The sequence below is a fragment of the Hermetia illucens genome, chromosome 5 (assembly GCF_905115235.1).
Source record: "Hermetia illucens chromosome 5, iHerIll2.2.curated.20191125, whole genome shotgun sequence".
NCBI lineage: Eukaryota > Metazoa > Arthropoda > Insecta > Diptera > Stratiomyidae > Hermetia > Hermetia illucens.
In genome coordinates this window covers 116,707,394-116,735,366 of record NC_051853.1, presented here as the reverse complement: position 1 = coordinate 116,735,366, position 27,973 = coordinate 116,707,394, and the positions used below count along the sequence as shown (strand labels likewise).

At 40.1% G+C, this 27,973-nt stretch overlaps 1 protein-coding gene across 1 annotated transcript in view; it reads right to left on the bottom strand.

Annotated features, from left to right (window-relative positions):
- Positions 1–248: 248 nt before the first annotated feature.
- LOC119656575 (mitochondrial import inner membrane translocase subunit Tim9) overlaps positions 249–27,973 on the bottom strand; it is a 44,320-nt gene continuing 16,595 nt past the window's right edge. The window contains exons 4-5 of the mRNA XM_038062961.1: positions 383–453; positions 249–325 (exon numbers count right to left, since the gene is read on the bottom strand). The gene's annotated coding sequence lies outside the window, so the exon portion shown is untranslated. The remainder of the gene's footprint in view (positions 326–382; positions 454–27,973) is intronic.

Here is a 27,973-nt window from a genome sequence, read left to right as displayed (position 1 = left end):
ATAGTATATATATATTATGTGTACGCGAACTCTAAAATATATAAACGAAGACGTCAAAATGCGCACTGGTATATAAGAAGAAAATCCTTTTCACTATTTTTCAAAAAGTCTACACAACATTCACTTACCTGTAACGATGAGATGACATGCACGAAAACCCTAGAAGAAGGCACAATATTTTCCTCGAATTTTTACTTTCCTGCAAGGAAAAATATCTTCACTATTTTTTAAAAATCACCGCAATATTCACTTACCTGCAACTTCGAAAGGACGCTCAAGAAAGCGCTTGAATAAAGCACAATAATTTCCTCTGGATTTTACTATCCTGGAAGGAAAAAACCCACTTCATTATTTTATAAAAATCACCACAATATTCACTTACCTGAAACTACGAAAGGACGCGCACGTAAACGCTTGAATAAAACACAATACTTCCCTCGGGATTTTACTACCCTGGAAGGAAAAAAAACCCACTCACTATTTTATAAAAATCATCACAATGTTCACTTACCTGGAACTACGAAAGGGCGGGCACGAAAAAGTTAAAAGTAGTGGAAAAACACTGGGAATACAAAAAATCTTATTCTATACTTTATGTTATATATATATATTATATATATATAAATGTACAAAAAAGAGCTAAAAAAAATTGTGTGGATGTCTTGATTTAATTGAACAACTACAGACGACTTTAGACCTACACGATCTATAATGTATACGATTTAGTTACATGTAGGATAGCTACCTCATGGAAGCATACAGTCATTAAGAGTACATCCATTCAAAACCTATAATTGTAAAAGGTAATATCAAGTTGCGATCCCTAATAGATACTACAGCGAATAGATTTTTTACGGCTTTACGGTAATAAATTATTCAAAAATTGCAAAGTTCATATCTTCATGCTACAGCCATTTATGGGTGTTACTAAGTGCTACCTAGGACTAGGCATGTTACATAGTTGCAACAACAAACGTGTTGTACAAGCAATTGTGAAATATATCTTAAACAAGTAAATAGAAAAGACAATTTATAGTACGATCGTTACTAGGTACCACCTTGGGTTAGCATCCTACATATCTGCAAATATGGTATAAATGCTCTTGTTGAGGATTGCGAAATTCATAACTTATTGATGTTATGGGATAGACAGCTAGACATCGTCTAGTGCTGGATAACTTACATATTAATAGATCGCCTTATAGAAAATTGCGAAATTCATTATAATTAGAAATCTTTTTATAATATCAAGTTAGTTTAATAGAAGGGTATTATTTACAGCTAGATTTCGTATTCATCTAAAGTAATGAAAAGTCAGATAGAAAATTGCAAAATCCATACTAAATAAATTATCTCTATTAATTTTACTATTGAGAAGATTAAAGTACCCCTACCTCAAGTACGCTATGGAATCAAGATTAAAGTACTTCTCACGTGAAGATAGCTTTTAAACTTTATTTTTTTTTCTATTTTCCTGAAGCAAGTGCTATATAAATCGGGTAAAATCATGAGTTATACATTAATTCCTTGAATCTGGTACAGACAACGCATTTAATAGAAGAGATGGTAAGCAACCTTGTTGCAAAAAGGATAAGCGTAACTCAAATATGTTATTTTAGGATATAACAATGAAATCAGCCTAGGGAGCTTTGATAACCTTCTCACAACTACCATACTGGTGGAAGGGAAGGGGTATAAAATAAAGAACTTCAAACTGCAGGATACTAGGTATACCCGGCCGTCGGTTCTCGCGCGCGTCTCCGGTTCTTTAGAGGCGCTGGCGGCTGCGGCCGATAAGGTGCACGAAGTGCACGCGCATATAACAATAGCGGCCGTTCAGCAGCCTTCTGACGAAGTTGGCGAGCTGAAGCGTGAAATAGCCGCACTAGTGGCCAATATGGCTGAAATGAAAGCGGCGCTGGACGCTCAACGTTCGGGCGCCAGGTCGCGAGTTCACTCACGGTCTGCTGCTCGAAAAAGGCGATCGGGTAGCAGGTCGTCAGGACACCCTACATAACTATTTGTTGGTACCATCGCAGATTCGGCGAAAAAGCCACCAAATGTACGATCCCATGTAAATTCGCGCCTACCACAAAATACTAGGTCCGTGGGGAGTCCTAGCGACGGCCACCCAGAACGCAGCGCCACGCCGCCTAACAATTTATGACCCCCTCAGCAGGTGCAGTTATTTCGTAGATACTGGTACGGAGGTTTCGGTTTTTCCCGTACCCCGGCACCATCGACTATTTTCTCAAACGTCAAAACTGGCGGCAGCAAATTCCTCCCGAATTAACACATACGGGTATAGGCAAGTGGACGTGAGTCTTGGCTTGCGTCGGACGTCCCCGGGCGATTCATCCTGGCAGATGTGAGCTTCCCCATTTTAGGCGCAGACTTCTTGTGTCACTATGGGTTGCTGGTGGACTTGCAAAACAAGTCTCTTATAGATTCCACGAACAACCTTAATTCGTCGGGCTAAATGGCATCTCACCCAAGTAACAATCTTTCCGTACTTTTAGAGGACATTACCGACTCTCGTGTTCGGGCACTCCTCCAAAAGTTTAGCCAGATTACTACCGAGTGTAGTCTCTCTAAACCAGTGAAGCACAATGTGCACAATGTACACTACTGGTTTCCCTATCTTCTGCGTCCTCTACCACCCCAGAAGCTGGCTATTGCACGGAAAGAGTTTAAACAGCTTATGCAACATGTGGGGAATACAGAAGGCTAAACGCGCAGACTGTTCCAAGTCGATATCCTATTCCACTCATCCACGACTTTGTGCATCATCTCGCAAACTGCCGCATCTTTTCGACCTTGGATTTAACCAAGGCCTATCACCAAATCCCTGTAGCTCCAGAAGGCATTCCAAAGATGCCAATATGCACACCCTTTGGACTTTTCGAGTTCACATGGATGACTTTCGGGTTGTGCAATGCGGCGCAAAGGTTCATCCACTCGGTCCTGCGAAACCTCGACTTCTGTTTCGTATATTTGAATGATGTTTTGATCGCTTCTTCCTCAGAGTCTGAGCAATTAGCACATTTCGAGTGCATTTTTCAACATCTCCTTGAGGCCGGTTTAGTCCTAAACGTTGAGAAATGCAAGTTCTTCCAGACACAGGTGAGATTCCTCGGCCAATTCATTTCTCCTGATGGAATACAGCTCGACCCAGACAAGGTACAAGCGATCTCAAGCTTCCCGCGTCCGAAAACCGTGAGGGATTTGCGGAGGTTCTTGGGTATGCTAAACTTCTATCGTCGTTTCCTGGCCAAGGCCGCTCAACACCTCACTTGTCTGGCCCCAAAATAAAGGACACACGAGAGATTCTGTGGTCTGAAGAGGCTGTCCGCGCGTTTAATAAATCCCGACAACAACTGGCTGATGCTATACTCTTGGCATTTCCTCGACAAGATGCACCCCTAGCCATTTTTGTTGATGCCTCTGAAATCGCAGTAGGTGCTCCTCTTCACCAAAAGGTGAATCAAGTCTGGCAGCCGTTGAGCTTCTTCTCCAGACAGTTAAACCCCGCTCAATGGAACTGCAGCACCTATGATCGTGAACTGCTCGCCGCATGCTTGAGTATTAAGTACTTCCGTTTCTCCGTAGAAGGCAGGCCGTTCACAATGTTCACAGACCATAAGCCTCCCACATATGCTTTAAAAAAGAAGCCCGACAAAGTGTCCCCTCGTCAGTGTGATGTTACCAGTTCAATGATAGTTCCCAAGCGTCGTATCTGTGCCCCCTCCGATCCTAGCCTCTTTATCTTGTCTTCTCTTTATACGACTTTATGGAAAGTCGGAGCAGCTAAAGTGCCAAACTCCAGGTCAACCTATTTTGGGAGCAGCAATTGTTTAAACTCCACAAGATTTAAACACGTCCTGTTCAGCTTTAATAACTCTGACGAACTATATATTTCTAAATTCAGGTTTCCTAATTTATACAAAAATTTACATATGCTTAGTAGGCCTGTACTTTTAGGTACACATGAATGTACAGTATATGGGAGATAATAGTAACTGTGTGTGTGTGTGTGGTGGGGAGAAGCTACAGCTTCTGAGCACTCAGGCCGTGTTGGCCCATTGTACTCGCGTCCCCCGTCTAACGGAATATTCCGGATTCGTTAACGTATCGTAGGATTTCCGTTAGTGGATGTGATGCTACCCGTCGTAATTGGAGAACATCGGCACCAAAGATTTGATGCCTGATGCGTCCATAGGCGGGGCATTCACATAGGAAATGCTCCGTGGATTCCGCTTCCTCATTACAGGAGGGACACGTATCATCTTCGGTAATTCCTATTCTGAACATATGCCCAGCTAGTGAATTATGGCCTGTCAGAATGCCCACAATACACTTGCAAGTCCTCCTGCTTTTCGACAGGATAAACTTTGCGGTACGTATGTTGGGTTCTGGCAGGAAAAGTTTGGTGTGTCGAGCAGCATTAAGGCTCTGCCACCTGTCATTATGGGAAACTTGTTCCCAGTTTTTGAAAACAGATTTAGCCAATGCTACTGATACCCCAATTGCTGGCTCCGGTCCCGGCATAGGGGAGATTGACCCCTCTTTCGCTAAAGCGTCCGAGATTTCATTTCCTTCTATGCCACAGTGACCAGGTACCCAGAGTAGTTCCACCGTATTGAATCTAGACATAGAATTCAAACGGTTTCTGCATTCCTGAACGATTTTCGAGGTGATCAAAGGACTGCTCAATGCCCTCAGTGCAGCTAAAAAATATATATATATATATAATATAAATAGTAACTAGTAAGCAATGATAATGTGGGTAAGTTTTACAGTATTTTACACCTTACCCCTTTAGAAAAAAATGAATTGTCTTTAGGAATGGTAGGCAATTCGTTTTTTTTTGGGTTCATATTGTGTACAGTTAAGAGGTTATTTTTAACAATAATGAGTTATATTTTTAAAATATGCTTATTGTAATATATTGTATTGGTATTGATTAATTCTGTTTTTAATTAGGTGGTATTTTTAACAGTATAGGCAATTCTATCTATTTCAAAACAATTTTGTTTATTTGTTATAAGTCTAGTGAAATTTTATTTATTAATTTATGCGTCCTAACCTATTTTTGTGAATTTTAGTTATTTTATTGTCCTGGTCTTTTATCAGGCAATTTACATTGCCAATTGATATTATGCAATAAGGACCTTCATACAATGGTTCTAGTTTTCGTCTATTTTCGACGGATAACAAAACTTGATCTCCTATTTTCAATGATAATGGGTTACATTTTGAGCCATTTTGGTTTTTTGTCTTTTTTTTGCTTTTTCTAGAAGTTGTTTCGCTTTGCTAATGGTATTTTGTAATCTGTATTTTAGTTCATTATTGTATAAGTCGTTTGTTTTAGATAGTTCTGAGGGTATATTTACTTTTTTTCCAAACACTAACTCGAATGGTGTGTAACCATTAATGGAATTGGGTGACGTGTTGTAACAGTAGTAGTATTGTACCCCATCATCCCAATCGTCTTTGGTTTCGTTAACGAAACTTCGTAGATATTCGTTTAGGCACTTATGGTTACGTTCTAGAGCTCCTATGGTTTCAGGATGAGCTGGTGTTGCAAATATTTGTTCTATTTTTAGCAATTTACATATCTCTAAGAATACTTGATTTTTGTACTCAGTACCGAGATCTGTTTTTATTTTGTTCATGGGCCCGTAGTTTAATATGAATCCATGGACAATTGCTCTTGCAACAGTATTCGCTTCCTTGTTTGGAATAGGTATTATTATTACTTATTGGCTCAGATCACACCGCATAGTTACAGCGTATTTATTACCTTGGTTGGTTCTGGTAAACGGTCCAACTGTGTCTATTGACATGGTATCGAATGCTTTGGTTGATGTTGTTGTTATCTCCAGTAATTCCCTATTTGGTTTTTGATGTTTATTTTTTGCTCATAAACTACAGTTTTGAATATAATTACCGATTGTTTTTTCATGTTTTTCCATTTGTATATTTCACGAAGTTTTTTATACATTCTACTCTGTCCAATGTGTCCTGCTGTTGGAGTAGACTGATTGTTATGCAATACTTCTATTATTTTGATTTGTCCGTTATTGTAATTAGTGGTTTGTATATTTGGATATCCATATTTTTCAAAGTATGGTTCGCTAGCGTCTTAAATGCGGTTGTATTTAATATAGTGAATAATTCACTTTCGGCCGATAGTTTCAGTCTTGATCTGAAACCTATTATAATAATAATAATCGTTGGCGCAACAATCCACATTGGATCAGGGCCTTGAAGTGTGTTAGAGCACTTCATTCAAGACCGTAACGGTACACTACAGTGAACTGTAGGAGGCAACGTGGTCAGCATTGCGCTCGCCCGAGATTATTACCCTGATTTAACTCAGGTACTCATTCACAGTTGAGTCGACTGGTATCCGACGTCAATTCACGATACAAATCCCACTGCCACCAGCGAGATTTGAACCGCGGCCTTCCGTATGACAACCCAGTGCTCTAACCACTGAGCTATTCGGACACCTATTGTTTAGATATTTTTCCAACTCTGTGAGTTCCTGCACTAATGCTGGTTCAATTGGTTGGTTATTATTTAGATTTATATACCGCTTTATTTGGACTTTATTTTTATGTATTACGTCTATTTCTATATCAGTATTTTTATTTTTATATTGCGCAATATTAAATTTCAATTCCGGTAAATGCATTACCTCATTAGGTGATAGAACCTCGAAAACGTGCAGTTGATCAGGCTGCATGTTTTTGTTAGTAATGCGATTTTCTGAAGTATTGCTAATGAGTTTTGATTGATTTGTGTTGTTGGTCATTGCTCTTGTTAGTATTTGCAAGACATTTTTCAGGTTTGCCAGGTCTGTTATATCTAATTCTATTCTAGTAATGTATCTGGGCCAATGTTCTCTTTACTTTTAATCTACTGTATGTCAAATTGATCTTCTTCTAGATCAAGCCTGTTAGTTTAAATTATGGGTTTTTCATCCCAAATAAGTAAATAAGTGGCCTATGATCTGTTCTTACTATAAAATGTCTTCCATAGACATATGGTTTGAAATACATTATTGCCCAATGGATTGCTGTTAGTTCTTTTTAAGGTTTTGTGTGAAACAAAACCTTATTAGAATGGTGACGGTGTCTGTCTGTCCGTCTGTCCGTCTGTCTGTCTGTCTGTCTGTCTGTCTGTCTGTCACACCCGATTTATTCGGAAACGGCTAGACCGATTGTCACGAAAATTGGTGAGAGTATGTAATCTGGTGATCCCTTTACATGCAGTAAGTGGCGCCATCTTGCGTTAAGTTTAAGGGGGGGCTCTCCGTACATGTGAATGGAGGGTGCAAATTTTTTTTTCACAGAATGTAGCCAAGTAGGGTATCAAATGAAAGGTCTCAATTAGTACTTTTCGAATCTGGTTCAATATTTGATATTAGATGAAACATAGGGGAGTAAGGGTTGAAAATATGACCCACAAAAAGTGTAACAGGTCTCGTTCTCAGAACCTATCCAACCGAAAAATCTGGAAAAAATCACAGTGGTGCATCTCTACGAAATCTAGGCCTCAAAATATATCCGGTTCCGATATCTGCACAAATAAAGTTAATAATAGTATATTTCCACATTTTAGAAGTTTACCCGGTACCCCCCCTTATGTTCATCCCAGAAATACAAAATTTGGCATGAGTGTAACGAAGAATATAATGCACAGTTTGGTCAAGTTTGAAGAAAATCCAACTATTATTAACAAAGTTATAGGGGGTGAAACTTTACAATTTTTTGTGAATTTCGTGCACTCTACAACCCGCATGACGTCACCATCACATATCAATTCGTCAATACCACAACGAAATGAATTCTTATGAATTGGGTCGCAGACAATTATTTTGTTTTAGTTTTTTAGTTATTTGTCAACCAGACATGTGTATATGTAGGTATATAATATATGCGTGCTAATGAACTTTGCGGGTAGTGCCTAATTCAGATAGATATAAGACGTAAATCGGAAATATGGGTACGATAAATTTAGATTCGTGCATATATGTGTACAGCAGGTAATAGGCAGTTTGTTTGTTTAGGGTGAGCGTGATATCTATGGCTCTAATATGTACGTATGTCTCGTAGTTTGGAAAAATATGAAGGATTATGTTGGATTTATAGCTATATACGGACAGAGAAACGTGCGTCTCTTACATAAGATGAACACAAAACCTTTATACCCGAAGCGCGAGCTTCCGGTATTCCGACTTGTTTTATGGTAGATTTATTTTTTCCATCTTTAGTGAATGTTTTGCTAGCGAAAGCTATTGGCAATTCAGTTCCATCTATTGTCTGTGATAGTATTGCTCCACATGCATTTTCGGATGCATATGTGGATACTGTAAACTGTTGTTTAAAATTAGGATACTGAAGTATGGGCGGGGACATTGATATTGGTTTAAGGATGTCGAATGCAGTGCTACACAGTGGTGTCCATTCGAATTTAACATTTTTACGCAACAATTGATTTAAAGGTAGGGCTATTTCAGCGAAATTTGGGACAAAACGTCTGTAATAATTACAGAACGCGACGATTCGTCTTACTTCGTCTCGGTTTTTCGGTACTGGAAATTGTTTAATGACTTCGAATTTTAAAGGATCAGGTTGTATTCCTTCGGCAGAGATCTGATGTCCGAGATATGTTACTTCTGATTGAAAGAATTTACACTTATCGGGGTTTAATTTTAAGTTTTTGGTTCGTAAGCACTGAAATACTGAAACTAGATTTTTTAAGTGATGGGTTTTCGAACATCGAGTGACTATTATGTCGTCAATGTGGGCTTCAGATATACGGTAATTTTTTGTGTATGCGGCTGAGTTATCGTTCAACTGAATATGTTGGCTATAAAAGTTGTTGGTGGTTAATGGCTCGTTTTCCATATTGAAAATATCCGCGAATTCTCGACATAGTGTTTTAAGGTCTTTTATTGCGTATTCTGGGACGTGTATTTAACAATTTTTGCATTCTTTGTGGATTATGCAATTTATCGGTATTGTTGTATACAGAATAATTCGAAAGGTGTTCCCATTGAGGGTTGAGGTTTTTGATTTTTACTGTACTTGAAGTGGTGTGTAGGATTTTAACTAGTGAGTTTTGAGGAGAAATAATTGCTCAATCGGTTTTGGTTGGTTTCTAGTACCGACTGAGGGGGTTGGGATTCCCTCGAACTGAAATAGTTTATATTTTGGCGGTTGTTACTGCTGTTCCAGAAGGGTTTCCGATAATTGTTATTATTATTTATGGATATCCGCGATCGTTGTGGGGTTGCACCGATTGTGGAAAAGTTGCGAGAGAGGTGTCTTCGATGGTATGGTCACGCAATTCGTGCAAACGAGAATTCACTTGCCAAGATTGGTCTGAACATCGAAGTCGATGGTAAACGATCAAAAGGCAGACCTAAACAACGGTGACTTGATACGCTAGATGGGGATTTGAGCGCTCGAGATTGCACCCGGATCAGGCATTCGATAGAGCCAAATGGCGAAGCCGATCACGACGAGTCGACCCCACTTGTGGACGGGACAATGACTGAAGAAAAAGAAGAGTATATGAGAGAAAATAGTACGACGTAAGCAATGATAATGTGGTTAAGTTTTACAGTATTTTACAATCGGAATCTGTAACATGCAAAAGTGGAGTATTATATAAACAGTTTTTTTTTCACCAAATATAGTCGTGTGGGGTATCAAATAAAAGACCTCAATAATTTTTCTCCGAAGCCAATCTGTGTTGTAGGGAAGGCGGAGAGTGCTGGGGCTTTAAACTGGTTATTTCTTTCCCGGACTCATTCTCAGTAATTACCCAACGAAAATCAGAAAAAAATCACGAAGTTGCCTCTATACGGTGTTCAGGCCTCACTTATCATACCGATCTTAAATTACGGTAACAGCAGTATGTAACTATGTTTTTAAGGAATTGCCTAGAAACCCCACCTAAGTTTGTCCTAAGGTTATAAAAAATAGTAATATTGACTATGAACCATGGTATCCTTCAGTAAATCGCAATATTATTGATAAAATTAGTGTAGCCCAAAATTTTATATTGTTATGATGATTACCTTGGTACCAACACGGTCAACCAACAAAACTCCCTTGACAAGTTTGCCAGGCGTGAACACCGACTTCGCGAGATAATTCTTTGAAACGGACGGTACGTGCTAGAGTTAACCCGAGTGCTAGCAGTTCGGCGAGATGAGGGCAGGGGTTCTTGATTCAAGAGTCCTCCCTCCCTCCTCCCTGTCAGTCTCACGTGCATTGATTCAATAGTCAAACATCTAAACCGGCCCATGGTAATTTACTCTAGTAGAAACGTGAAATTTCAAGGCGGGTTGATACCACCGAAAATTTCTTTCCCAAGGAAGACAAACTGTTTAACGGCCTAACTAGGGCGGGGATAAAATCACGAAAAAAAGCTAACAGGCAGAGGAATCGACGGGGAAGGATTAGCCCCGAGTTGATTCTCCCGTCTTTATAGGAGGCCCAATGGCATACATGTGGATGGTAGGTGCCGTACTTAAAGACGGCCCTGGTACTCCGCAAGAGTGATTGCCCTTCGTCTCGGGTCTGTTGAGGCTGATCTACTGCTCGCGGGGACCTCCTTCGCCTCGTCTCGTAGCAACTGCGAGGGGGATGACTGTGCACCGTCTGTGCATTCGGACGCCGGAAAGCCTTCTATAGCTCCTTGTGGGAAAACAAAGAAGAGGGATCATCGCTGGGAGTGATTCTATCCACTCCAATCCTTATTTAAGATAAATGATCACCTTTGTAAGAAATGCCACGGCAGAGAATGAGTTGTCGTTTTCCAAAGATTTCTTTGGAATTTGGATTTTATTTAAAATGGGTCTTTCAATATAGGTGTAACAGTGTGAACTAACCATTAAATGTAATACATAGTGTGAATTAACAATTAAGTTTACTACAACTGTATTAAATATACATTCAACTGTCAAATAATTTTTCAAATAAATATGATTCCACAACATACTGGCGACGAGGACGGTCGTGTTTTTCGTTTTGCCGAGCGCGAGTTAAATATGGACGCCACACAGTTTGCCGAATTTTTACGTGTGCAGGCGGAGCAACAAACCGCCATCCTAAAAATTCTTGAAAATTTCGCTACCGTGACGGTTGGTAGAGAAAAACTTTAAATGTGAGAAATATGATGGCGTTACAACGGCTAGTGTTTTCGTAGATTATTTTGAAGCCCAGTGCCACATGTGGGGAATCGCGGATGATATAAGTTCGAAAAGAGAATTATTCGTATCATGTCTAAAGCCGGAAACCTATCGTGAACTAAAAATTGCATTTGCGGACGCAAAGAAAAAATTTGAAAACCTGACTTACACGGAAATCGCGGAAAAATTCGTGAAGCTTTTTGAACGAAAAACCACGCGCTTCAAAGCTCTAACGAACTTTTGGAATTGTGTGAGGAAAAAAGATGAGTCATTCGAATCTTACGCGAACAGGCTAAAAGACATAAGTCGCGATTGTGGCTACGACGGCGACATGCTAGAACGTCAATTACGTGATCGGTTTGCAACGGGTCTCAACCATCCCCGACTTGAAGTGGAATTGAAACAAAGGTGGCCAGAGCTAAAAACATTCGATGATATTGAAGGCATAGAAAACGAAGTGTCGTTCGCGGAAGTTTTCAAAATAGCGCTATCAAGAGAGTTGGCGGAAAAAGACATTGTAGAAAGTGAATGCGCGGAAGTGGAAAAGATAGTAAAACGTCGTTCGAAAATCGGTAAGCGGATCCGAATTTTGTCGGAAGAACAATGTTTAAGATGTGGTGCGCGTGAAAGACATTCAAAAGACAACTGCAAGGCGGCGAATCACAATTGTGAAGCGTGTGGCAAACGTGGACATTACGGGTCGTGCTGTATAAGAAAAGGCAGAGCTAAATTGATCGCGAGAGACAAAAAGAAACAACAGCGTATTTACAACGTAAAAAATAGTGATACATCTATTTCGAGTTGTGAGCAAGTTTTTAAAGTAATGAGTGCCATTGCTAAGAAAAGAAACATTGACGTTAAGATAAACGGTGTCACGTGTACGATGGACTGGGATCCGGGCGCGTCAGTTTCCATTATAAGTACAGATTTTTGGAAACAGATCGGATCACCAACGCTTAAAGGGAAGCCAAAACTACGGGCTTATGGCAATTTCGATTTACCTTGCCAAGGGGAAGCTACAGTGACAAAAATCTACTTGCTGGCATACCCAACGTTGCAATCTATTTCGACGACATAGGCATTACAGGTCCAGATGAAGATAGCCATCTAAGATCATTAAGAGAAGTTTTTAAACGTCTGCGTGAAGCTGGTTTTCGTATCGAAAAGAACAAATGTAGCTTTTTTCAAGACAGTATCGACTATTTGGGCCATCAATTCAACCGAAAAGGGATCTATCCAGTGGAAGACAAGCTGATAGCAATCAAAAATGCTGCAATACCCACTAACAAGAAGGAGTTACGATCTTTTCTGGGATTGGTCAATTTTTACGAGAAATTCATACCCAACTTACATGGAGCATGTTCCGAACTACACGCATTAACTGGTACAAAGTCGCAATGGCGATGGTCAATAAAGGAACAGAAACAATTTGATAATGTTAGACATATGATAGCTAGCGCCCGTCATCTAACTCCTTACGATCACACAAACCCGCTTTATTTGGCAACAGACGCATCCGATGTAGGCCTTGGTGCTGTTTTATATCATCAGGACGAGGCTAACAACGAGTTACCTATCGCCTACGCGTCACGAAAATCGAATGAAGCAGAACAAAAATACGCTACCATTGACAAGGAGGCATTAGCAATATTTTTCGCCGTGAAGAAATTTGATCCATATTTACGTGGGACAAAGTTTACATTAATTACGGATCACAAGCCGCTTCAACACCTGTTGGGAGACAAACGAAATTTGCAAAAAATCGTAAACAACCATCTGACGAGATGGGCACTAATATTAGGTGCATACAATTACGATATACAGTATCGTCAAGGCAAATACAATATTCTAGCTGATTACTTATCACGCTTACCAAACGCACATGAAGCAATTTCGGAGGAAGCGCATAAATTATGCGGTAATTCAAACACGGAAGCTTGATGATATTGTACTAACAGAACAGGAACTTAGGAAGCAGACGAAACATAACCTAATATTACGACGAGTAATTGAGTTAATTGAGCGTCACTGGCCAGACACGAAGTGTATCAACAACGAGCTGAAACCATACTACGACAAACGGGAGGAACTATCATACGAAAACGGTATTTTGATGTGGTAAGGACGAATTATCGTGCCCGATAATCTTCAAGAAGTAACATTGAGGCATCTTCATAGAGGGCATCCTGGCATTGGCTCTATGCGTGCGTTAGCAAGGTACTATGTATGGTGGCCGAACATCGACAAGGACGTGGAACATACAGTGAAATCATGCATGGCATGTCAACGGCAACGCCCAAAACAATCTGAACTGCCAATCTACTTTTGGTCCCTGCCAGAGCATTGTTGGCAACGACTGCATGTGGACTTTGCAGGTCCCTTCGAAGGAAAAATGTGGATTGTGCTTGTTGATGCTTTATCAAAGTGGGTAGAAGCAGATGTACTTTGTGCTGCCACCACAAGAACTTTGTGCGAATTGCTAGAGGAGAAGTTTATAACATTTGGTTATCCGGAAATTATCGTGTCGGCTAATGGTAGTCAATTTACGTCAGAAGAGTTTCGAAATTATTGTCAAAGTCATGGAATAAAACATGTAACGTCTTCACCGTACCATCCGAAAACCAACGGACTAGCCGAACGATTCGTACGAACATTCAAGGAGCGCATGAAAGCCAGTGAATATGATGGTTTATCACAACGTCAGCGCTTGCGCACATTCCTATTTACATATTGAAACACACCACACTCCTTTACAGGGAAGGCACCATCTGAATTTTTGCTAGGTCGACGCCTGCGAACTTTATTTGACAATCTGAAGCCTAATGTACGGCGAGAGATGCATTTTAAACATGTAAAACAAAATCTTCAAGCAGAGCAGTCTAACAGAGAGTTCCAACCAGCACAACCAGTATTTGTAAACACAGACATCGAGAAAATATGGGAACCAGCCAACATAGTCGAAAGAACAAATCGATATTCCTACCGTGTTCGAACAAAGGACGGTGTAGAAAGAAGACGACATGCAGATCATATCCGAGAACGGAGGGTAATACCACCTTTTAAAACAATTGGTTGAATTCAATTATTTTATTTAAAACTAAGAATAGAATATAAGCGAAAATGAAATATTATGGGTTATCGAGATATGCGGTTCGGGAGTTTAGCTCAGACTAACTTATAGGAAAATGCAAGCAAAAATTTTGATTACAATTACATAGACTTCAAGTTGTATGTGTAAAGAAAAGAGAAAATATTACAATAGGCAAGTATCAAACAGAATTCAACATCCTCCCGCCGCCAAGTTAATTAATTAATTTACTTCTAATGGAAATAAATGCTGAATTGATCTCTTCAAGAGAACTCCATTATGAAGACGCAGCTCGCATGAACGGATTCGGTTGTCTCGGCCGACAAATACCCTTTCAATGGTCGCCAGCTTCCAAAAAAGCCGTGGAATAGAAGAGTCGTGTACTATCACAACATCGCCGACTTTCAATTCATGTGTGAATTTTGTAGGCCCATGATGCGCTGACCGAAGTAATTGAACATATTCCGTCCGAAATCGTTTAAAAAATGAATCTGCGAAGCGAAATCGTGCCTTCCACTTAGCTCGAATGTTTTTGTCGGCTTCTTGAAACGAAGCTGTTGTTAAGCTTGAAGGAAAAGTGCCGAGTAAAAAATGAGCAGGCGTTAAAGGAGAGAGGTCGCGTTCGTTGTCACTAACATAGGTAAGTGGTCGAGCGTTAATCACGAATTCCGCTTCAGTTAAGTAAGTATATAGCTGGTCAAAAGTTAACGTAGATCGCTGAATCGCTACTTTTAAAACGTCTTTAACGCTTCGTACCAATCTCTCCCAAAAACCGCCCCACCAGGCAGCTCTTTCCACAATGAAACGCCATTTGACGTTGTTTTCTGCTAAATAGTTGTGGAAAGTTTCAGATTGTATCGTCGTCCCCAACTGTTGAAACTCCAATGTCGTTCTTTTAAAAGTTTTTGCATTGTCCGAATATATAACGTTTGGTACACCTCGTCTGGCAAAGAATCGACGTAATGCTAGCACACAAGACTCTGTGGTCAGATCTGGCGTCAATTCTAAATGCACGGCTCGTACGACCGCACAAGTGATAAGCAATACGTAAGCCTTCCGGTTGCTCTCATTGGAAGAACTGCGAACAAATAATGGGCCTGCGAAGTCGATACCCACTATTTCAAAAGGGCGCGAGGCTAACAATCGGTTCTTAGGCAGAGGTGCGAATGGTTGGTTTCCTGCCTTTCCTTTCATACGTTTGCAGAGTAAACAGCGATGAATTATAGTCTTGACCGCTTGGCGAGCTTTGATCACCCAAAATCGTTTTCGCAGATAAACAAGCGTAAAATTCGTTCCACGATGAAATGTGTTTTCATGAGCTTCGATAATGATAAGAGACGTTAAGTGTGAGCTCTTCGATAAAATAACTGGATACATTTCATCAAATTCCAACTCCGATTCACCTAGGCGGCTGCCTACACGTAAAATTCCGTCATCGTCGACAAAGGGGTTTAATGACAAAATCTTCGAACACTTAGGAACCAATTGCCGGTTGCTAAGAGCACTTACTTCTTCTTTGAAAACTTCAAATTGAACCCTTTTTATCCAGAACAGTTCTGCTCTCCGTAGTTCATCCGCAGTCAGATGCTCTTTGAAACCTACTCTCTTTCGAAGCAGGTCAACGTATCTAAGCACATAAGCTGTAACACGAAGAAGCCTCCGGTATTTGCTGAATCGTTCAATTTGTATTGGATTATCAGGTACTGCACAGTCAGATTGAGTGGTCGACTGAGGAATAGTTTAAAGACAAAAATCAACTGCGGTCATCGGAGTTTCGAAATCTTGGTCGGATATGGGCCACTCACTAATGTCGTTGTATAACCAAGACGGTCCGTTAAGCCAGGTCTCGCAACTCAGTAGAGTTTGTGCAGAAACACCCCGAGTCAATAGATCTGCGGGATTGATTGATCCTGGGCAATGATTCCAGTTGTAGTTAGCGGTTAGTTGCTGAATTTCTTGAACTCGGTTGTAAACGAATACATCTTTCTGGAATTTACTGCTACGAATCCAGCATAAAGTAATTTTTGAATCGGTCCATAAATATATTGAATCGAATTTCACTCTTAATTTCTCAACAAGATATCCTTGCGGCTTCCAGATCAGCACATAGTTCCATTTTGGGTAGTGTTATGCGTTTGTCACGAATAGGCGCAAGTCGACTTTTTGCATATAAAAACGAAATGCGAATGGTTTCATCCAAATTCCTACTTCTGATGTATGCAACAGATCCGTAAGCTTTGGGACTCGCGTCCGCGAAAATATGTAGCTGCTTCTCAACTTGATGTGGTGAATCGAATACATAGCGAGAAATCGTAAGGGCTCGTAGTAAATGTATTTCGGATATGCTTTTCTTCCATTCGTGCAGCATTGATGCCGGTAAAATTTCATCTCATGCCAAACTTTGTTTCCAAGCCTCTTGGAAAATGAGCTTCATTTTTATGACAAACGGTGATAACATTCCCAAAGGGTCATAAACAGATGCTAACGTTTGAAGAATGGTTCGTTTCGTTACTACATCGAAAGATATCTGTTGACAAAGCTTTTCCAGATCCACTGCTAGGGTATCAATTTCCATAAAACATATGAGTCCTAACAACTTGTGTTTTGAAATATTGTTGCTTTCATTTGTATCGAAAATTTGCCTTAGTTTCTCGTTGTTCGACTTCCATTTACGTATGTTCATCGATGCTCTGGACAATATTTCACGTGTTTCGTTGAACAATTTTACAGCGTCTTCAAAATCGTCAACACTTACGATTAGGTCATCCACATAAAACGATTCTTTTAGTAGTTCACAGGTTTCAGGAAAATTGATTGATTCATCCTCCAAATGTTTCAACGATGCTCCAATCAGATGAAACGGGCTGCAGGTGACTCCGAAGGTTACCCTATTCATTTGAAGAATGATTATTGAATGCAAATCATCCAAGGATAAAATCCAGAAAAAACGATGTACTTTTCGATCCTTTTGTGCCAGCTCTATCTGCAAGAAAGCTCGTTCGATATCGGCCGTAATTCCATGTTTGCCAAGCCTGAAGTTCAAAATCATTTTTAATATGTCTGGTAAAAGGTTTGGTCCTGACCACAATAAGTCGTTTAATGAGGGGTTACCACCAGATCGTGCTGATGCGTTAAACACAATACGCGTTTTTGTGGTCTCTCTTTCCTCCCGATACACCGGTCGATGTGGCATAAAATAAGTCCGTTCGTTGGTTTTTTCTGCTTCATCGCTAATTTCTGCAACACCACTTGAAATCATCTCCCGTATGATTTCATCGTATTGCCTTAACTTTTCCGGATCCTCACTAAGCTTCACCAATGAACGTCGAAGTCCTTTGAGAGCGCCACCGCGGTTGTTATCAATAGTGCATTCGTCGTTTCTCCATAGCAATGATGCTTCATATCGCGTGCCATTTTTCCGAATGTGTTTTTCGATAATATCATCCACTTGAAGCTTATGATGATTTGATGTAATATCGTCAACAACCCATAATCGTTCAATCCGATCAACTAAAGATTCAAGTGAGTTTTTGAAGTCGTCTTTTACTATGGACCAGTAAATATCGGCCCCTATTAACATTCCGATTTCGAATTCCGTTTCATTTAAATATGAAGTATCCGCTAACTTAAGGCCAAGGATGTCCAATTCTGTGCTACGAACATACTGGAATGCAGTAGAGCAAATTTCTGGCACGACTATAGCCAGGATTTCGATCGCCTCGTCTGAATGTAAACTACGTAGTTTAATTCGAACGCGTTTAAAGAGCTTTGGCTCAGAGTTATTCGAATCTCCAAATGGTAAAATACGTAGCTTATCGGTATCATGTGTGTCGAGTTGTAGTTTCGTCACAATGTTTTCTTTGACAAACGTACGCTGCGAGCCACCATCTAGAATTATTCGTACTGGCACAGAACTTGAATTACTCGAAGCTATAATAGTAGCCGTTTGAAGAAGTACCGCTTCTGTTTGCAGTAAAGCTGATGCATACAATGTTGTTGTTGAGCCACAAGAGTTTGTTGCAGGTGCTACCGTTGTTGTTGAAGGTGCTACTGTTGTTGTATTTTTAGCTTTAGGTCGGCATGTTGGGTCGTGCATAGATGATTACTTTCACAAAGAGAACACTTTACACGTTTATTGAAGCATCGCTTAGCATTGTGTCCCTTTTTGGTGCATTTAAAGCAATACCCCATGCTTTTCAAAATTGTCTTCTTCTCTGCAAGCGATAACGTCGTTTTGCAATTTTCCGTTAAATGACTGTTTGATTTGCAAAAGCAGCAAAACTCAGTTATGTTCGTAGTGGTGAGTAACCCAGCAGCCGTTTTACATGTATTTGCGACTTTTGATGTTCTCGTTCTCCGGTCATTTGTCAGCTCGGCCATTTCGAGAGAGGAGATCTCTTCTTTAATAAATGACAGAATATCATTTAGCTGATCACCACCACAACTACTGTGCTCGCTAGTACCCACCGATAGTGATGCATTTTCGTCTTCGATTGAACGTGCAGCTTTATCTTGCTTACTCGGATGTAGCCTATGAAAATCGATCACTAAATCATGAGGCAAAAAATGCAGAATTAAACTTCTCAGCATTATAGAGTACTGTGACGATGGAACATTAAGTGCGGTAAGTGACCTTGTATGGGCTCTTATGTCTGTGTATAATTTCCTCAATTTTGTCACGTCATGACGAGAGTTTATTCGAGAAAGGTTCATCAGCTGCTGCATCGTATGATCGACGAGCTTATCGACGTTTCCATACTGTTCCAGCAACAACGAAACAGCCGAATCATAGTTGGCGTTTGTTGGTGTAAAACCAGCGATTGTATCTGCCGCCTTGCCAACCAAATGATTTGATAAATAATTAAATTTATCAGCACCGGTTAAATCCGTTCGATCATGAACCGCTACAAGAAAGCGTTCCCAGAAAGGGAGCCACTCATGAAAATGACCACTGAAAACTTTTAACGAAAGTTTTGGCAATTTAGCAGAGCTAAATGTGTGCTCCTTTTTTCGTTCAATACTTAGGCTAGATGATGATGAAGTGTCAAGATTATCGCGACATTTTCGTAACCGTTTAATTCTCTGGTTTAGGTGCGATAAAATGTTCGCGGCTTTATCCTCATACTCGTAAATCGTTTCAAATTCTTTCTGGGCATTTTCTAGCTTTATAGAAGGTCGAATTTCATCATTGCATTTTCGTAACGTACCCAAAACTGAATTTATGCGTTCGATAAAGCTCACAAGTTCGTCTTCAATAAGATCAATGTCTTCCGTTTTATCACTTTTGGAATCTGAGCTGTTTAAATATTCGGACGCACTATTTGTTAATTTCGTTAACTGCCCACGATAAACCGCTCGTTCCGTTATGTCCATTTTTATTTTTTTTTCACTCCGACTTACGTTCCGATAAAGGTATTCCGACTTACGTTCCGATAAAGGTATTCCGACTTACGTTCCCGGGTTTCGGCACCAGATTTTAAAACAATTGGTTGAATTCAATTATTTTGTTTAAAACTAAGAATAGAATATAAGCGAAAATGAAATATTATGGGTTATCGATATATGCGGTTCGGGAGTTTAGCTCAGACTAACTTATAGAAAAATGCAAGCAAAAATTTTGATTACAATTACATAGACTTCAAGTTGTATGTGTAAAGAAAAGAGAAAATATTACAATAGGCAAGTATCAAAAAGAATTCAACACCACCATCAATCGACTTCCGGGATGTTTCAGATTTTAAGCGAAACAGTTTCCATTACCAATCTGCAAGCCCGACAGCAAATGATGAACAGGAACATCAGCAGTCTATGCAGCCCGCTATACCGTCGCATGAAAACGGAAACATGAGTGAACAAGGACAACACACCGAAGCACAACAAATTGAACATCCAGTACGGCGAAGCCAACGGCTAAGAAATCGACCCAAGAGACTAGTCGAAGAGATGTAAAATTACTGAAGGAAGGAGAAATGTAACAGTGTGAACTAACCATTAAATGTAATACATAGTGTGAATTAACAATTAAGTTTACTACAACTGTATTAAATATACATTCAACTGTCAAATATTTTTTCAAATAAATATGATTCCACAACAATAGGTTCCATTTATTCCCTACAAGACAAAAGTGCAATTACAGAACAATTACAATTCGGAACTTCACCACCCCAATTGCATGGGGGTACTTCTCTGCAAACAAAGTACGTCCACGATTTAATGTAAGGCTTTACAGAAAAAAAATTCGAAATAACAGCCGACAAGAGGCCAGGCCAACCGACTATTTCCGATATTGGTACTTACTCAGGACGAGTGCCAACGTAGAAGTTCTCACGAATAGTTCCCCATGCCGCTTAAATATATAATTTTTGCCATTGTTGATTGGTTATTTGTTTTCCGAATTTACGTAATTTTACGCAAATTTCCATGCCGTCCGCTGTATGAAACGAACGTGTGGAACGTAAAGTTCCCACGGAGTCCAGAGCCCACTACCTGTGTTGCGCCTAAAGCGTCTCTATTTTATTTCTATTTATTTCGATTGTAATACCCTTTCGGTCAACAAAGCGAAGGATGTTGTCAGAATAATTTCTCTTAAACCCGAAGTAAAAAATTGAAATTTTCAAATCCGAATGCGGGCCAGAAAAATTCATCGATGTAACACCCTTCTGAATAAATTTACTGCAATTAAAAAAAAAAATATCAATATCATTATCATAAGTAGCCATAATGTGTTATGAAAATCGTACAACTAAATGCCACTAAGAGTGCACATACCTCCGACTTAAATTCAATTTTTATGACATTAACTATTAGCACTCGCAACTTAAATACTGCCTGTCACAGTTCTCAAAATGAATTCATTCAAATTAATTACATTCAAAACTGTCGAAAACGAAAAGCACCTCCAATTACAAACGTATTCTGTCATCAGAACGAACCTTGCCGACGCGGAGCCAACTTTGCCGACCTGAAACCTTCATTGTATATTAAAGCTGCGTGTGAATCGGAGCTTCTCTCGCACGCAATTCACACGTACCGTAATTGTATTTCCAGCTTAATTGCGAGAGAAAAATTCCGCGCATGAGGTCTGGTGTTAGTACGTGATGTAGTGTATTGGTGAGCGCCCACGTTGTTGCGGGCATGCGGCATTCCACAGCTGTTTATGGGCTGTCACCAGAGATGAAGAAACACCCACAAGAAAACCATTTAAACGCTAACGAAACACCAATATATTAACCAAATGAGTCAAAGCAACGCAACAACATTCCATGCCCCTTTGCCGCTGAATTTGCTCCTCCAGCATCAGTTCGCTCCGAGCTCTCGAAGCAAATGGTCATTAAGAGCAGAGCTGAACAAGAATCCAGAAGGAAGTATACGTTCCGGACAGTGGTGCCATTCACGTCCGAAAAAGGGTAACTATTATAAGAACATTAAATTAAAAAAAATATTGTTACATTCCAGAGCTGCTGCGCACAACAGCAAATACGGGCTTGGGGACAGGATGTCCGCCAAAAGGTGTAAGATGAAACACCCCGAGGAGATATCATCGGAAGAAGAAGGCAGCTCCCCAGAGCTGCAAGCAATGAACGCGACCCTCCTCGAAAAAATCGAGGGGCTAAAGCAAGAAAAGGCTGCGATGGTCCAGCAGCTGGATTGTCAGCTAAAAATTATAAAGCGGCTAGAGGACCGCTTGGCATCCCTCGAAGCGAGGATGCCAATCGCAACGTCGGAGCAGCAGCAACGAAAACATCATCGTGAACAACATCAACATGAACAACAACAACACGAGCAACAACTGAAGGAGCAACAACAGAAGGATCAACAACATCATCAAGATGGAGAGATGTGCGTCGTCATCCAAGAAGAGGAAGGCAACGAGTTCAACTTCGTCCAGCGGAGGAAAAAGAGAAACAAAGAAAAGGTGAGAGTAAGTAGAGTTAATGCCCCTCCGGCAAACCCTCAGGCACCCTCCCCCCAGGCTACCCGCCCAAAAAAGGCGACAATTCCGCCCATCACTCGGTATAAAATTAATGTTCCTCAATTCTTGAGGATATTAAAAGATAAAGGGTTAAAAGCAACCCTAAAAAATACGAGGGCCGATAGGACCCTCATTTTTGCCCAAAGTCTTGAGGATCATGCAGCGATCTTCAACCTTATTAAGGAAAAGGGACTGCATGCCACGATCAGTACCCCTCCGGCTTTAAGGACTCAGTCCTTGGTCATCCGTGGTCTTCATAGAGAGACTGGCCCGGCTGACATAATGCGCGAACTCAACGAAGAGTACCCGCACCTAAAGTTGAAAAGTGTTTCAAATCTAGTCACGCGAGCCGGCAAACTGGCCCACAGCCTGAACCCAGCGCTTCCGTTGAAGTCGCAATCGGGGCTGTTCATGGCTACTTTCGAGCCAGAACAAGATCTAAACGAAGCATTTAAGGTGAAATATATCCTTCACCAGAAAATTTCGTTTGAGAAAGTCAAGCCGATTCAAGAAGTGCAGTGCTACAACTGCCAAAACTTCGGGCATATCGCCATCAATTGCTCCATCGTACACCGGCGCGTGAGGTGCACGAAAACCCATGTGCGAGGGGAATGATCAAATCCCACCGCAGACAAACCAACTTGCTGCAGTTGCGGCCAGTCCGGACACCCCGCCAACTACCGCGGATGCCCGGCATACAAGAACATGGTTGCCAGAAGGGAAGCTGGCAGGGCGAAAAAAAATGCGGAGACCATGAAAGCCAAACAGGCGGTGACTCAGATGTCACAAAGCCCCAAACTCCTCTTACCCAAACAACTAGAAACACTATTCCTAGAACTACAGCCCCTCAAGGCAACAAATTGGCCTTCCAAAACTTGGTCGAAACTCTCGCTTCGGCCCAAATAAATGAACAGCGACAATTAGCCGCTATCCAACTTTTGATTAATTTATGGAGTTAAAAGTCGTCACATTTAACTCCGCGTCCTTGGTCTCACACGCCCAACGTGCCACCGCACAAGAGTTGGTCGATTCCCTGAAAGCAGGCTTCTTCTGTGTTTCAGAGACACATTTAAAAAGCGGGCACAACGTTAATTTTACCGGATATAACATTATCCGGGACGACACCAACAGCGGTTCCGCCCTTTTAGTCAGAAAAGACTATGCATTTGAGGAAGTCTCCATCAAAAACCTGCAGACCTGTTCTGCGGCAGCGGCCTTAGTTAAAACTAAACACATCTTAATAGCTGCAGTCTACATAAAATGTAACTCTCCCTCTGAACAACTGGGCCAAGACTTACAAATCTTGAGATCCAGTCTAAATGTAAATACCTAATTTTTGGTGGGGACTTTAACTCACGGCACACTTCCTGGGGCGATTTGGCAAAAAACCGAAATGGGGTTGCCCTCGAAAAATGGATCCATAATCAAAGTCCATTAAACCAGCTTGAAATGATCTTGCCAGACACACCCACAAGGCCTGCAAGTCAGTCAATACTTGACTATTTTCTAATGTCCGCAGACGCCACTCTCACACTGCAGGTGTTAACGTGCAAAACTTTACCAGGGATGTCCAATCACTTTTCAGTTGAACTTATACTTTCCCTAAGCTCTCAACTGCAAAAGCGAGTGCCCAGCACGATAAGATCATTCGCCCATACTAACTGGGATAAATTCAGAGCAGAATTAGCACCACAGCTAAACCTGAAAAAAATCATTGCCTCGCAAAACCTAACGGAGAAAGAAATCGATCAGGCCATCATCTTGGCTACTGACGCCATCAACTCTGCTACACGCAGAAACACAAAGCTCCTCAAAATCGATGAGATTCAGTTCAATAAACTGCCGCACGAGATAATGAAACACCTGAAAGTCAGAAAAATCTGGCGCAGAAATCTCAAACGAAACTTCCACAAAAATGGCAACAGAACTAACACGGCATATAAAGTGTTAATTTCGCGGATTAACTGCCTTAGTACATTAATCCGTCAAATGGTGGAACAATTCCGTAGCAAGGAACTCACTCGCAAGCTAGCAGATGTGAAACCCGGATCTAATATGTTTGAACACATAAATAGGCTGACAGGCCGCAACAGATCCAAAAACTTCGTTCTTACCAAGAACAATGAAAACATCGGCAGTGACGCTAGGAAAGCTCAAATACTCGCGGAGTCTTTCCTAAATCAACTAAACTCTCCTTCACCTAGTAACAACCGAGCCATCAGTTCGATTGTAGACACGACAATCAAAGACTTTCTTCATGAGCATTCACTCAAATTTACTAGCTTCTCCACCTTTAACCCATCCTGCAAACCAAATGACCCAAGAACCCTTTTGAGCTTATCACAGCTCGCAGCCATCACTAAAAGCCTTAACGGCAAAAAATCAACTGGACCAGATGACATAGTAAATATTGTCATCAAGAAAGTAGCAAAGATAATCGCCATTAAAAAAAAGGCGGCTCCCACGAACCACAAAACTTCAGGCCCGTCTCTCCCCTCTCCAACTTGGGCAAGGTCTTCGAAAAGGACAGTGGGATTAGTCCAACATTGCGATCGGAAAAACATTATTCCGAACCATCAATTCGGGTTCCGGACAAAGCACGGGACCCAACACGCACTATTCAGTGAGTAGCAGACTTAACGTCAATAACAAGCTCACAGTAGTGTGTGCATTAGACCTCGAAAAGGCATTTGATTCCGTGTGGGTCAACGGACTTATCTTCAAATTAATCAGCCTTGATTTCCCTATCCCGGTGATCAGACTTATAATAAGTTTCTTCGAAGATAGGCATTTTTACATCAGCGTGGAAAATGATTATTCCGATCTCCTACCGGTCACTTCTGGAGTACCGCAGGGATCCATTTCAGGACCTACACTCTAAAACATTTTCACGGCCGACCCTCCAATCCCAGAGAGCGGCACAGAACTATTACAGTTCGCTGACGACACGCTTATCTTCTCGTCGAGCCTCCGACCCGGTAAGGCAGCTAATGCTATAGAGAAATACTTAACAGATCTCTGCAAGTACTACCAGACCTGGGGGATAAAAATCAACGAGGCTAAAACACAGGTTATTACTCTTCGGAGAAAATCCAAATACTTGGGATCTAGATCTATCCACAGAAAAGCTAAACGCTTAAAGCTACGCATCGGGAATATCGTAGTAAACAGTTCACAACAAATGAAATACCTGGGAATGCTATTTCATGAACACCTACGCTTCGACCTCCACCTTAATCTTGCTCTCAGCAGAGCACGAGTTATGTATACGTCATAAGATGACAACGTAACTAAAATACTTAGTCAGATAAATTCCAACCTAAGTTATAGAAATAATACCTAGAAATTCCAAAGTAACAAAATTCATTTGCAAACTAGAAATTAGACACCTGTCTAAAGTCCAGACACAATGTCAGCATTTTTGATTTCTTCAAATTACAAAAATGCAAGCGTACACCGGTAAATTGCATCAGCATAATTAGAATATATAAAGCACGTAAACGTAACACTCGCCCCATTGAAGTTGTACTCTCATAAGCCGAAACTCTGTCCGAGCCTTTTTTAAATAAACTATAATTTGTCCACAAATTGTTTAGTTCTTTTTTTTGTTCGGTGCACCCGCTCGCTACGAAACTGGCGCAGTCGGTAATTCTCTAGTTAATTAATAAAGTGTCGCGATAGTGGAATCATAAATCCATAATGAATACAAGTTGTAATTGAGTGATCTAATAAAATTGATATAATTGGTTAAAGCCGAAAAGGATAACACCACCTCAAATCAAACAAATTGTGTATCGCAACAACGGTAATTAAATAGAACCAAACTCATGTTTGCAGCCGACAAAGGCATGAAACATTGAGTAATTAATTAATTTTGGATCAGAGTAACCAATATTAAGCCTAAAAGGTTACTTCAAACTCTTGCAGAGGCTGGCAAGGGATCTGACCAGAAATAAAAAAAAAATTAATAATATATAATATAAAACAAGTGAGTGCAAAACTAACTGAACAAAAGGAAGTGAAAATTTTAAGCCGAATTTGGTCAACAACAAAAAGGTAATAGAAAGTAATACTACTCTTAGTTACCACAGTGAAGCGTTGTAGTAGAAAAGAAAAAAGGGAGGAAAGTTTCATTAATAGGAGACAGATTAGGAAACAAACAGAAATGGAGGACATATTCTACAACTCCAATTCCAACTTCAAGAAAGGGAACGTCAATTGAACCAGTTAGCTTTAGCGTTGCAACAGGCATCTAATCTAACACAACCGTCAAATTCGTTCGATGACCATACCTTAAGGGAGATAAAATTAATGAACTCATTCACGGGAGTAGGTGAAGTTACTATAAACAGCTTCATTAGTAGTACAGAATACTACCTCAGTAAAATAACCAGTCAGGAGAAAAAACAGTTGGCTACAAGGACTATCTTCTACGAGAAAATCCTAGGAGAAGCAAAAAACGCAGTCATCAATATTCCAGAAACCGACAACTGGGAGCTAATAAAAAAACAATTAAAGTTACGTTATCGTCTAGAAATCGAGCCATTCGAAATCTACCGACAAATTAATAATCTTAGAGCAAATTCTGTTAGCGAATTAGTTGAGAAAGCTCAGAAAATAAAATATAAAACTGATGAGCTTATTATATATTACAAAGATGATACATATATTGACTTAGGGAATGTGAATTCACTATTAGTGAATACAATCAAAGAAATATGTCAAGGTGTATTATTAGATAAAATATATATGGAAAATGATTTTGATACAATTATAAACATAATGAGATCAAGACGTTTTGAGAATGAGTGTATAAGACCAGAATTTCGAAAATTTAAACCAAATAATTCATATCAAAAACAAAGTAGAAACAAACATAATAGTCCAAATTCACAGACTACAAATCATGACAAACATGACAATTCAGGACATTACAAACACAAACATTACGACAGAAGAAATAACGACAACGAAAAAAGGGAGGAAAACAATTCGGATAGTCATAATAACTCAAATTCAAATAACTATCAAAATAGAAGTGGAAATTTTAGGTCGAATAATTTTAATAATTCAGGGCAAGTTAGGTCAAATATTAGATCAGGTCAAACAAGGAGATCAAATAGACAATTAGCCACGGAACCCATGGAAGTTGACAATGTTCAACACAACCACGAGAGCAAAAATGAAACCAATCAAAACTCAATTTCAAACAATAATCTCACTGAACAAATTACAAATGAAATTAATAGTAACAGTGAAGATTTTTTTTGGAATTAGCCTCGGATGATTTACCACTCATACAAATCACAATAAATAAAGAAAAATACATTGCATTAGTAGACACAGGATCGTCTTTCAGTATAATTAATGACGAAATCCAAAATTTCAAAACAGTCAAAATAAACCCTTTACATTTTTCCACAGTTACGGGGAAAGATGTAATCAATTTCGAAATACATACACCAGCCCCTATTGAACTAAATCCGCCACCTGGTGCAATGATTAGGTGGAAAGCCAAACGGCTTATTAACAGAAAATACCAATTTATAATAGGTATGGATCTTCTCAGTAAACTCGATTCAATTATTAACTTAGAAGAAAATACCATTACTTTAAATAATCAAACAATTAACTTTTTGAATAAACCATATTCAGAAAAACAAATATATACATTAGAGGGAATCAGCGGTAGTTATTT